The 12,995-nt window shown below is 42.4% G+C and overlaps 1 long non-coding RNA gene across 1 annotated transcript; it reads left to right on the top strand.

Moving 5' to 3' along the window:
- Positions 1–6: 6 nt before the first annotated feature.
- On the top strand, positions 7–12,630 carry LOC128890517 (uncharacterized). The gene is made up of 2 exons (XR_008460634.1): positions 7–6,148; positions 6,221–12,630. It is a non-coding gene; the product is annotated as an uncharacterized LOC128890517 (long non-coding RNA).
- The last annotated feature ends 365 nt before the right edge of the window (positions 12,631–12,995 follow it).

The following is a 12,995-nucleotide window of genomic DNA, read 5'->3' as shown; positions in this document are numbered from 1 at the left end:
ATTACTCCTTCTCGTTTAGCGGATATCACGAATCACGACAAGGCGAGCGGAGAGAAAGCCACAGAAATCGAGAGAGCGCGAAAGAAAGAGCTACGCGAACAAACGAACGAACGAACAAACGAACAAGAGCTTCTCGAATGCGCGTTTCGTCGGATCACGATCAGACCTTATCATCGAGCAAGATCGACGGAAAGATAAAACGGCGGATCATTGTTCTCGTCGTTGTCGTTGTCGTTGTCGTTGCATTGTCGTTGTCGTTGTCGTTGTCGTTGTCGTTGTCGAAAGAACCGACTCGATTCTATTTCATCCTCCTCTGCGAATCTCCTCTGATACCGTACGTTTTCATCGAGCCGCGGAGGAATGATGAATGAAACAGGAGAAAAAAAAACAAAGCGCAGATTTAAAAAAAAATGAGGAAGAAAAAGGTACATCGGACAAAAGACGCGAAAACACTGTTGCGCTACCAGGAAAAGAGGATCGTAGGGATTTCGGTTCCACTTTTTCTTCCTTTTTCCGTTGCGTCAAGAACAGGAAAGAAAACTCCGCGGAGTCCTTCGTGGAAGCGGATTCCTCGCTCGACGAGATTTACCTTTATTATAGGGAAATTCCAAAATATTGGCCGATCCGAGTCACCACTCTTCGGTTGATAGACGATCCGTTTGTCGATCGTGTTACATAACGTGCTGGAATGGGATCCCAAATGAAGCAATCGCAAAGCAGTGCAAATGTAGTTGGTGGTAGAAGATTTCACGCATGATATTTAGCCCTGTAGATGCAGCTATTTATCGTTAAGTTTGATTATTGTTTAATTCACGGGCATATAACTCTTAAGTGGACGCAAAGTAACGCTGCATCGATAGCATCGTGGAATAAATAGATCGGACTGTTCTTCGTTGTTTGTTCTTCGTCTGACGGGGCAGTGAGCCTTGATCGGCCAATATTCTGGAATCTTACTTTAGTCTCCATAGTCTATTACTATTACTTATTTTTAAACCTAGGTCGCAAAATCGATCCTTCCCGCGACGCTTCCTATTTCACACATCCCGAAACTTTTCCCGCGATCTTTTCTAGTCTTCCTTAAATCCGATAATCTAAGAACAACATCGTAGCCAACAAGCGTCTCGACAACGGAAATAATTCCGTTTTAAAGTATACTCTACAAAAGAATCGGCAAAAGTCGCTAAATTTCTTTCGCGTATTATACTCTCATTCGCAAACTCGCTCGGTTGTCCATTGGAATAAGCGTCCCCGTTTCTGTTTTGCGACCTCTTATTACAATTTTTATTCCGCGTTCTTTTACCGTCAATCCTCGTACACGATCCGGAACGACTGATTTCGTTTAGCACTTCCGTTAGCTTCTTGTTCACACGAACAGTCTTGTATTCTTCCGCGCGATCGCTGTTCAGACGAGTAAGAAGAGCAAAGAAAAGCCAAGTCCGAGTCGAAAGACTTGAATTAACTTGTCATTCGTAAAATGCGCAACGACGCAAATTCCATCTAGACGAGTTCGACAGGAAGCCCGGGTGACAAAGATGTTAACATAACGAATAACGAATAACGAAGTTTTTATACTCGTATATACTAAACAAATTCCATTTATATTTTGTTTCTATATCGATATATCTACGGGTATCTACGCGTATACGTTTGGGCTGATCGATGAACGTACGCGCGTCGGCGTCGGTTGGATGTCGATTCATCGAATCGATGGAGAGGAGAAACGAACGACAAAAAAGTTGAGAAACCAGGATCGATCGGGGATCAGACGACGAAACGATTCACACGTGCATAAATATATGTATAAATAAGTTCTTCCGTGGGGGGAACAAAGCCTTACGACAAGGTTTCCGGCGACTCTTTCATTTTCGATTAAACCGATTTTTTCTTTTCACTCCATTCAAGAATGAAAACGCCGAAAATCTACACGCTTTAGGCGCGTAAACGCTATTTAATTATTATCACTGCGATAAATGTATATGACAAATATATATGTGTACATGTACACGTATAATAAGAAATTATATTTAATTAAAGTAATAGGATCTTTGAAAAGAAACAAAGCGTGCAAAAGGAGAAACCGCAAGAGACGTATGGAAGAGAGAAACGCGAGTTGTAGGTTAGCGCGAAAATCATTGAGAACGATCGGTGAAAGGGGAAAGGTCGCGCTGAACTCATTTTTATATTAACTGGGACTCGCGAGACGAGTTCAACGAAAGTTGATTCTTACTTTTTCGATCGCGACTTTCCGTTTCCAAACTATTTCTGATTAGGTCGCGATGGAACAGAATTAATTTGATTTCGACTTTCCTGGTGCCGCGCGAAGGACCCCACCATCGATCCAGTCTTTCGTACGTTTTCACAGTTTTATACTTGGAGTTCCTTTGTCTTTATTGTATTTTTTTTTTTTTTTTTATCCTAATGCATTCATTTTACTCTCTATACCGTATTCCATGTATTCGTAGTATTTAATTTCATATATATATATATATACAAATACATAATTTTTTCCTGTAGCGTAACAAAAGGATGAAAGTAGTCAGTGCAATCGACACCGCGAACCTAGGAGTAACAAAATACGTAGTTGCTAGTACCGTCGTATACCTTTTTTTTTCGATAAATAAAAGAGAAAGGAAAAAATAAAACGAACCACGACCGTCCAGGAAAGGCTTTCATCTACTTTCCCGACCAAGCCGATAAAAAGCGAGTCTCTTCGTTCGCTCGCTCGACCGTAACAAACGAGAAGACGCGTTTGTTGAGCTAGTCATTTGCGATGGGCCAGGGTCTTTTGCGCGCTCTCTCGCTTCTCGTACGCGCCAACGAGAACGACAAGTCGCGACGTTTGTTCCGGATTGATATTAATTGACACACCGATTGTTTCATCGATTGACTCCGACGATAGCGTTAATTATTTAAACGGATAGGTAATAACGAAGTACTCTAACGACAAACTAAGTATAGGCTACGGTTACGAAATATCGAATAAATACAAAAAACAAAATATTAAACGAGTGATTAAACGAATAAGCAAGTAAATGTTCCTGTACAGCATTTAAGAATCAAAGGTGACACACATATATCGACGATGCATACAAAATGAAATGAAATGGACAAAAAAAGAAATGTATACACCGTTTTTTCGTTTATCGATTAATACCTCGGTTGTCTTTTTGGTATTAGAGGGGAAAGATTCGAATGTTCGATATTGTAAATTACTCGTGTACATAAGGCTAGACTCGAGATAGCATTGGTCGGAAGATGGAAGTATCGAGAATCTAAATCGTCGTAGATTCGAAATTTGTTCGTCGATCCGCGAGCGTGACACGAAGAACGTTTTTCTATCGAAAATTAGCGAAATTCTAACAAATATGTACCACGTGTTTGTTTTAGTCACGAATACGGGATTGTGTAGTTTTTCTTTTTCGATCAAATTACGCGATACGCATTCGTTTTCATCGTTTCTCGCAGGAAAGGTAGAGGCGCACGACTGCGTTCAGTAGCTATGAAAATGAACAAAACCGAAAAAAAAGTAAAACAGTAGACGGAAACGGAAGAATACGGACGAGTTCCTCGTGCTCGCAACTAGCATGTATGTACATACATATACATAGCGTTTAGATTTAACAAAAACAAGAGGTACACACGTTATATATATGGTGTATGTATAAAAGTAAGTACAATAATTAACGAATGTCCATTTAAGCGATTCGGTATAGCACCGATGCGAAAACGACGACGAAACGTTTTCAATTGCAATTTTATTCGTAGAGTGTATTTTTTCGAACGTGTTTCCTTTGTACCGTAGAATCTGAAGATTTGTTCCGTTTACATATACGTATAAAATTGTACGAAATACCGCGAGTGTGTGATATATTCGAATTCGTCCCAATTGCTGCCAGTCTTTTAGCAAAGCTGTTTATTTCGTTTTCGCGAGATCGGAGTAACCGAGAACGATGGTTTGCCAGCGTCTCGAAACACGATGAAAGAGTAGAAGACAGAAAAGAGTTCTTAGAACGTCTCGTTTACGAATAAATTTCCAATTAGAGAGAAAGCGAATCGCGTTCGGTCGCGCAATAGAATTTCGAACGAACGAGATCGAGTAGCGAGGCGAGACTCGTCTTTCCCTTCGATACCAAACGTTCTAGTTAAACACACACCAAGTATTATAACTAAATAATGTTAATTACGCCAGTACGGAAGGAGAGAAAGAGTAAAGAGGAGAGGAAAACCGTGACAGCCACGGACGCTGCTCCATTGTCGCGAACATTAAAACGAAAGCCGTTCTAAAAAAAATGTGAAAAAGATATGCGTATACGTATATATGTGTGTATAAATACGTATACGCATATGGATGAGATAAACATGAACAAAAAAAATAATAATAATATATGAAACGAAAGAGATAACGAAACACGATGAAAATAATGCGACGAATCCCACCGGAGTTTAAGCTTCCCCAACTTGAGTCAAGGGTTTTAGCTGCTGCAGCAAGCAATCACAAAGCGGTAAAAATTATTTGTAAATCAAGCAAAGAGTTCGGTCGCTTGAACGCCATGTCGTCGTGCCTAGAGACATCGTCGAAGAGAGGTGAAAATCGAAACCTGTCTCGTTCGGCGACAATGGGTTCATACGACGATTTATATATGCTATCGCTTCAAAGAGAAAAAGAATAATGCTGCTTCGCGTGGCCAACGAACGTCTCTGGTTCGCACGAAGAATGTAGATTTCGAGTGGACGGGTTGGCGTTAGCTGTGCTTCGTCTTTCGTTTGCCTTTGCATTTCGATTCGTCTTTTTGCTACAGATGACAGATCGAAAGATCATACGGTAGTTAACGTGAATTCTATCCTAACCAAGTTCAAGCTATGCATGGACATTTACAACAGCTTTATCTTATTAGATACAGTAGATAGAGCAGCAGGTATACCTGTTTCGAAATTAGTCGCAAAAATTGCTAGTAAAACTTGGCTACGATGCCTGATTAGGATCCACTCGTTGCAAGGGGAACGCGAATTTTCGATACAACATCGCAAGAAGCTGCGACTACAATCGACGTTTAGTTAAAGATACGGCAGTACGCGTAATCGGTTGAAAAATTCTTACAAAAATGTCTAGTACGATCTTACCAGTGATACCAGTTGGAGTCTTCCATTCGCAACTCTCGCTTGAAAACGTTAAAACGTACTTTGGTCCGACAACTTTGGACGTAGTCGCAGCAGACTACTTGGCTAGATTTCCAAAGTGGAGAATGTTTACGAGTAGATCCTTTTCTCGTTCTCGTGCGTTCCATCGTTCGGTTGGCCGAAAATATATGCTCGCGTATACCTACCTAGCTTCTTGCGCGCAATGCATTTTTGACTCTGCCGAGAGAACGAACGGAAAGGGTTGAGAGTGAGCGAACCCTCGCAGACGGAGAAAGGAAAGCGTTCAGGATAGAAAGAACAAAAAGGACGAAATTTCGAGAGGTCTCGTGCTCGCTCTGCAGAGAGACGGTTTCGAGTTTCGAGTTTCGCAAGCGCGGCCATCGGCTATTCGAACGAAAGCTAGGCCGGATGTTTGGATATTTTGGTACGTTTAATCGGATTGTCTACCGTCGACTGAACCGAGCCCATCCGAAATTGCCGACACGAACGTCCGATCGGATTTGTTCGGATAACCCGTCCACGGCTCGCGATAGAACGCGCATTGGTCATCGTTGCCATTACCCCGCGCCTGGTAAGCGTCGACCGAATTGAAAGGACTCGCGGGGGAGTAAAGGGGCGCGAGATACAAGAGCGGGACGACGAGACAGAAAAACGCGATACGAAAACGGGAGCACGGATATACCGAAAATAATACACTAACAGACCGTCCACACCAGGGACAAGCTTGTCCGCTAACCGACGAAAAAACGAATAAATCCGCAACGGAGCGCAGCGACCGATGGGAATTTTGTTCAAGCTAAACGCGTATAACTGTAAACTGTAAGGCGCAAGACGGTACGACGGGATTCAGTTCTAGTTCAACATGTAACCAGGCTAACCGTTGGCGGCGCGCACATTCGAATGACTTTCGGCTGGTCGCAGTCGAAGAGTGTCGCGAAGACGTCAACGTGTCTAAATAACGTCGTGAACGAACCTCGAGCGTACATGCTTCTCGATACACTAGAATATAGTAGGTACAACAGAAACGAATATATATATATGAATATATACATATAATATATTTTTGACTTTTATTCTACAGCATAACTCGTAAGTGGACCGTGTACGGTGATATCGTAACTAAAAGTCGGACAAGCCTCCTTGGTTGCATACAACGCTAAGCTCGATCGCGCTAGACGAATAGTCGATAGAGGTAGACGCGAGAACGAACGGGTTTAAGATGAGTAACCGTGTATCTCTGCAGAGCGAGATTCTCCCGTTGCCCGAGGTGTGTTTTCCTCGTTGGATGGATAAAGATCGACGGGAAAGGAATATCGACGAGAGAAGTATGAGAACTTGAACGCGGTTCACGGAACACGATTTAAAATAACTGGAGTTTTCGTTATACGTACACATGTATACACGTAGACCCATACGCGCCCACGTATGCACGGGGCACGTACTGTGCTTACACAGATACACACACAGATACACACACACACACACAGAGAGAGAGAGAGAGACGGACACACGATATGTATTATTCATATATAAAAATGATATATAGATGTATTGTTCGGGCAGACGCTCCCTCAACGCTACGCGCGATTCTTCAAGAGAGTTCCTTTTACTCAGAATACTACTGTATACACAGACATTTTCCGGCAAAGAAACAGACGATTTTCTCTCCAGACGACATACGCAAAACACGACGAGACGAAAAGAAAAATGATTGTCGCGGTAGTTGTAGAAACGGATGGCACGACGATCCGTGGCGCGGATCGTCGACGAAACGCGAACAGACCCGTTATGCGTGTATCTTTACAATTTCAAAACCCGTAACCCGGAAATCGTCTAGGTAAACGTTCCGAACGACTTTCTCTAGGTCAAGCAAAAGAAAAAAGAATAAAACTAAAAGGCGTCCGACGTCGGTAGCTCGACGCCGGCCATCGAATATTAACATTTTTCGAACTAAGCTAACGAAGACTAATAGTATTTTTCGAGTTTAGATTATTAAACATAGCGATACATGGTAGCGTACGTAACACGATCTTAGCGGATAGTAGACGAGAGAACTTTTACCAGTCGACTAATCGTGCATGTTAGTGTATCCAGCCTACGCCTAGTAAGCTTCTCGTAGCGATAGAGAATTTTTAATACCCCCTTTCTCCTTATAAACACGGACGAGCAGAAACAGAATTTGCCGTCTACGCGTATACGGTTACCGAAGACACCACTCTCCGTTTCCACTAACCGAGGATCCTGAACGGTCCAACACTCGTTCGGATCTGCCTGTTTCGTTTACGTTCTCCCTGGGTTCCCGCTTCCTCTTGTACCCGCCACCCTCACATCCCTCCCCGGACCCCTCGGCTTCTCCTTCTTGTCCCTTTACGAAAACCGCGACGAGAAAAAGAGTTAAACGCTTAGTATTAATATAACTATTATTACAGAAATGTGCTATATTCGTCTTCAGCTATTTTGGTCGGTTAGAGCCAGGAGCAACACACGCCGTGTGCCTCTGCCGCTGGTCTATCGACTCTTCGCCTCGCGTACGCTGTTGATTGTAAGATCCGACAAACGACAGAATCTATTCGAAATACTTGTCACCGGTTGCTCCGCTGAAGAGAACTCTTTCATTCGTACCCCGATCGAGGAGCTCGAGAAAGCTCCGAACGTGACAGCATTCGATAAAAGTGAATCGGAGCTGTCGTTTCTGAATCGTTTCTAGAAAGGCGCTAGTATTTTTCTAGTCTTAGTCTGAAAACGTCCGTCCTCGTTACGGAAAAACGTCTATGTCTTGGCGACGGCGAAGCGTCTCATCTGTCAAAGTAGGCGAAGACAACTATGGTAAACAATCGAGCAAACGAAAGAAAAAAAAACTAAATAAAAATGGTTTAGACGACGTAGAATATTTACCGGAAATGGAAAAATAAACAGAGAAAAATCTCATCGAACCGATCGCTTCGCTCGAATCCTTGCGAGCGCTTTAAGGCGAGAATAAATCCGATTCCATTTTTGCTCACCGGCGTGAACTCTTTCACGCCACGGACACCTGCACGCCTGCCTCGAAAACAATTCAAACGCCATCGTGTCGTGCTTAACCCTTTCGCTGTCTATTTACAAGAGATCCGAACAGTTTAGCGCGTTCACTCGCCCTTGACCCATCGACGAATCGCAACGGAACCTTGTCTCTACCCAGGATACGAAAGTGAATGCGTTAAATTCTTAAATCACGGTTACCGTTCGATGACATGTGTGTATACGTCGTCCATGGTAAAAGGGTTAACCGCGGCACAGAAGAAAGATCGCAGAGGAGACGTCTATCGAGAAATTTCGAAATTTCGAAGAAAGAAACGAAAACATGGAGGAGACTCCCTCCTCACCTGTCCCTCTCCTTCAACTCCCACCCCGTTACATATTACCGAGACCCGAGACCCGAGACCCGAGACCCGTAACCCTTCCCCGGATCTTCGTTACGATTGATACACTCGTTTGACCGATCAACGCGGCAAACTTCTAACCCCCTCAGCTTGTTCTGGTCTTAGCGACACTTTAGAAAAGCGAACAATTACCGTGAACTGATTCATCGACGGAGAGATGTTTGATCCCACGTGAACTACAAGACGTTAAAATTCTTATACACTATTTAGGAAGTAGAAGCGTTTCCCGTTATATAACGACGGATACAGTTAAACCTATAATCCTTATTCCTTAATCCAATACTCGACGCTACGAACAATTTGAAGCGCGCTCGTGGTTTCACCTCCCGCTTATAAGTGAGCTGACGCGCCTCTCGCGAAACGCTTTTATAGACCCTTTGTAATCCACAAACACGTACACAAACATGTCCACACACACGCGCGCGCGCGCGCGAGCGCCCACGCACATCCACATAAAGTTTGGCTACGTGTTCTTGGTCATTCATACGTATACAAGCGCGCACGCCTGAGCTATGCTAAGTGTAGAATGTTACTACTATACGTATATTTATCGCCACGTGTCTATACTCTTAGAGATGTAGTCGATCCCGCTTAGGATATTAACGACGTGCCACTTTTGCTGAACGCTAGTTTCGATGCCCTCGTTTTGTATCAGCGTCCCGATTGTTCCTGCTGCGTCTAACATGCTCTACGGCGTTGCCTTTGCGCAAATAGCAATTGGTGTAATTAATAATTAATCACGCGATTGCAAAATAATAGCGATAGTTATACAGTATTTAATTGTTCTAAATTGTTCCAACACGGTTTAATCACATACGATACGGTACAGCAGCGAGAGTAATCGGAGCGCTCGCGACTAGCGCAACGCGAGGGCACCTTCGTTTCAACACCTTTTTCTCTGGGTCACGCATATATATATATATTGCCCACTAAATGTTAGAGTAATCCTTTTTCCGCGGTATTAGCAACCGATGCCTGTAGCCTCGTGAACAAACAATTTCAGTGTAATCAACTTACGTCGTTGTATAGTTTGAAGATGGCTTGATCTCCTCTGTCCTAACCTCGCCCCTGTCATGTCCTTCCGATATAATAACACGGTCGCCCCCCTTGACTACAAGTTTTCTAAAGAGAAAATTATCGAACGAAAACCTAGAAAACCGAGAGCAAGAAGAAGCAATCGATAGAAGGAACGCGTAAATTCGGTATCGATCCATTGGGCATCCGCGAGATTTTATTAAAACGACGCGAAAGAAAAACCGAAAACAGAAAAAAAAGAAGGTAAACGAAAATTACGTAATACTTTAAGGTCATGGATTTATAAAGGTATTTACAGTTTTACGAGTAAAGAGAATCTTCTGTGGCAGCATGATAAACGGAAAATTACTAGTTCGACAAACTTAAACTAACCGTACGTTGGGGACAAGACCGAAGGGTTCCCGGTGAGCGCTTCTGCAAGCAAGACTGTCCATCCGTGAACCCTCCGGAAGCTTGCGTCTTCCGACAGTGATGTAACTATTAACATGTAACCCCTTAACGTTATATTTTTCCGGTGGTAGCCCAAACGTTCACGGCGAACGCTGTCTCGAAACAAACGGATCGGATCTCGGAGTCCTCGGTCCCCGAAGACGACCAACTCGCCGATACCAAGCAACGTTGACGCGTTCGACGTGAATCCGAGGGCTGCACTAGCCACCGGCAGTTTGTGATATATTTAGTAAAACAAATTAAAAAATAAAAAAAATGGTTGTTATTCAAATTAAACGAAGAGAAAGAGAAGAAGAAGCGCCTAGCGGTTTTACATCCACACAACCACACCAAATGGATTTGGTAAACGTGACGCGCGTACTGCTGAGAGAAGCGACACGTTTCACGCTGAAGATAAATCTTATAGGGCATTCCGTGGTGAAGAACGGACAGAGCGGTCGTTCGTTGATGTTATCGTCGTCGGAGATGGGACAGTCGGATTCTATTAGCTCTGAACAATTGCAAATCGCAAAATTCCAAGACAACCGAAAGGACAAACATTCCGAGTAACGATTAAACGGTCCGAAACTTTTTACATTAATTGTCAATACGTTCCTATTCGCCGTGTATAGCGTGAATAAAGTTTTGCCCATCTCTGATCGTCGCGAGGAAGAGCCAAAGACGATCGGCGACCGTTTTGGGCTGTTTGGCGCGATTTGTTGTCACGCGAAACGAATTTTATAACGATGGAAAGCGCCGTTTATATCGAGACCTACTACCCCGCGAGAATAGAATAATTTTATACAACCGTTCAAAGAATCGGGAAAACGCAAACTTCGAGCCGTCGCTTTGTACCGTGTAAGTCTTCTCTCATCATAGGTTTACCAGCGCTCTCAGCAGCATCGAATCGTCGATTAATAAACTAATTGTAAATTTTAGGTACTACCGCGCGTAAAATAGGGAAAAAACAAACATACAAACAAACAAACAAACGAACAAGCAAACAAACAAACAAACAAACAAACAAAATGAACAAAACGAGAGTGAAAACAAGCGATAATGTAAGAGGCGTACACTATCGCGGAGGTGAGGAGGAAAATAAGAATAATAACGAAAAAAAAAGAAAAAAAATGATAATACACATAACAACACACACTATATATATATTGTAATATTATTTTTTGAACATAGTAATGTAATGTAGAATATAATATATGTATTATATATATTATATATATATATATTATATATTATATATATATAATATGATACTGTAACGGTCATTTCGTATAGCGTGAAGGCTGGACGAAGTGTTTACGGAGGTTAAGAGAATTAATTAAGGTGGGCCAGAAGCGTCGGTGAGCCGAGTGGCGCGGGGTCCGCAAGCACATATTTTTACCAAGATTTTTTCGAATATCGACTCACCCTCCACCCTCGATTCCTCATCTAACGAGAACTTGACAGAAAGAAATGTACCCACGCGCCACCATCGCTTCCGCGCCGATTTTATTAGCGTGCGGCCGCGGGATCTGTCATCGAACGAATCGCATTCGATTGCTGTCGAGTTTTCGCAAAAGAAGAAATCATTCTTGTTCCGAACAAACGATCTCGACCGTTCGACGACAGAGCCGCGGTAAATTTTTTAATTCGTCGAATCGAAGATTGAAACGAGGAATAGAAAGCGTGCAACGAATCGATTTATCGACGTTAACAAACAAAATCAAGTTTCCCGTTCTACACGGAATCTTTGCTCTTCGTGTTTCAATCTTCGCGCTCGACGCTCGTGCGTATCCTAATTTTTCAATGTCCACGAAAAGGACGATGAGTCGAGCAGAAGCGTGTACAGTGGGGGTGGTTGGTCACTATAATACGAATAAAATGAGAAAAGGAAAGTCAGTCCCCTATCCCGATACCCCTGCCCCCTCGTCCATCCCCTGGTTAACTCCCGAATCCTTTTTGTCCTATTTTTATGCCCTACACATTTAGAAGCTCCTCGAATGTCGGCCCGATATTGGAAATAAGAGTAAAATGAAAAGAAAGAGTAAGAGAAACAGAAAAAGAGAGAGAGAGAGAGTGTGTGTGTGTGATTATTAAATAAGGGTGCGTTTTTTCTAACTGTCAACAAAATCGAGTTCAAATTCGACGGCAACTTTTGTAATACGCGAAGTTTCTAATTCTAAGTTACGTTCATACCGAAAACATTCTCACTCGAATACGTATAGGTATATACGTGGTATATATGTGTGTGTGTGTGTGGGTATTTATATATATATATATATATATGTACACCTGTATGTATGTGTATTCACACATACAGATATGTATATCATCAACCATCGAACTCGCAAATCGAAATTCATTACCTCGAACAGTTGACGATAAAGGTAGACCTTTCTTTGTGTTTTTGTTGTTTTGTTTTTTTTTTTTTTTTCTATGAAGTTGTTACATTCGACGTTTTGTTATACGAATATGCTGGCATGTTGAATTATGGATGGAGAACCAAGAACCTCGAACCTGGATAATTATCTATTTTTTGTGAGGCACAATCTGCTCGTAACGGATTAACAAAGTTGACTTGTTTCTCGACAATGTTTTCACCTTGGTCGAATCCTGAGAAAGTCTGTTCAAAGAAACGAGGCGAACGAAGAGAAAAGAAACATTTTCTTTTTTTTCGATTTAATCGCGAGTTTAAATCAAAACGCGTAAAAAATCACTCTTATACGATTCACGAGTCAATACGAGCAGCTTGCGCGTCGCTTTTAATAGAGAAAAAGAAAGAGAGAGTGAGAAGGAGGAAATAAAAACTGTACGAACTGGAGGAAAATTAACATTGTGATGTTTACTGATCAAATATGTCAAAAGAAAAAAAAAAGAGGAGGCCCACTGGTTGAGGCCCGACATTTCTGAGTACACTATAAATAATAAACATTATGTAAAATTTATGGATTGCTGTCTCTATGACCCTTTCATCAT

Source organism: Hylaeus anthracinus, unplaced genomic scaffold (assembly GCF_026225885.1).
Source record: "Hylaeus anthracinus isolate JK02 unplaced genomic scaffold, UHH_iyHylAnth1.0_haploid 12000, whole genome shotgun sequence".
NCBI lineage: Eukaryota > Metazoa > Arthropoda > Insecta > Hymenoptera > Colletidae > Hylaeus > Hylaeus anthracinus.
The sequence above is the reverse complement of the archived record's forward strand: the minus strand, read 5'-3'. Positions and strand labels throughout refer to the sequence as shown.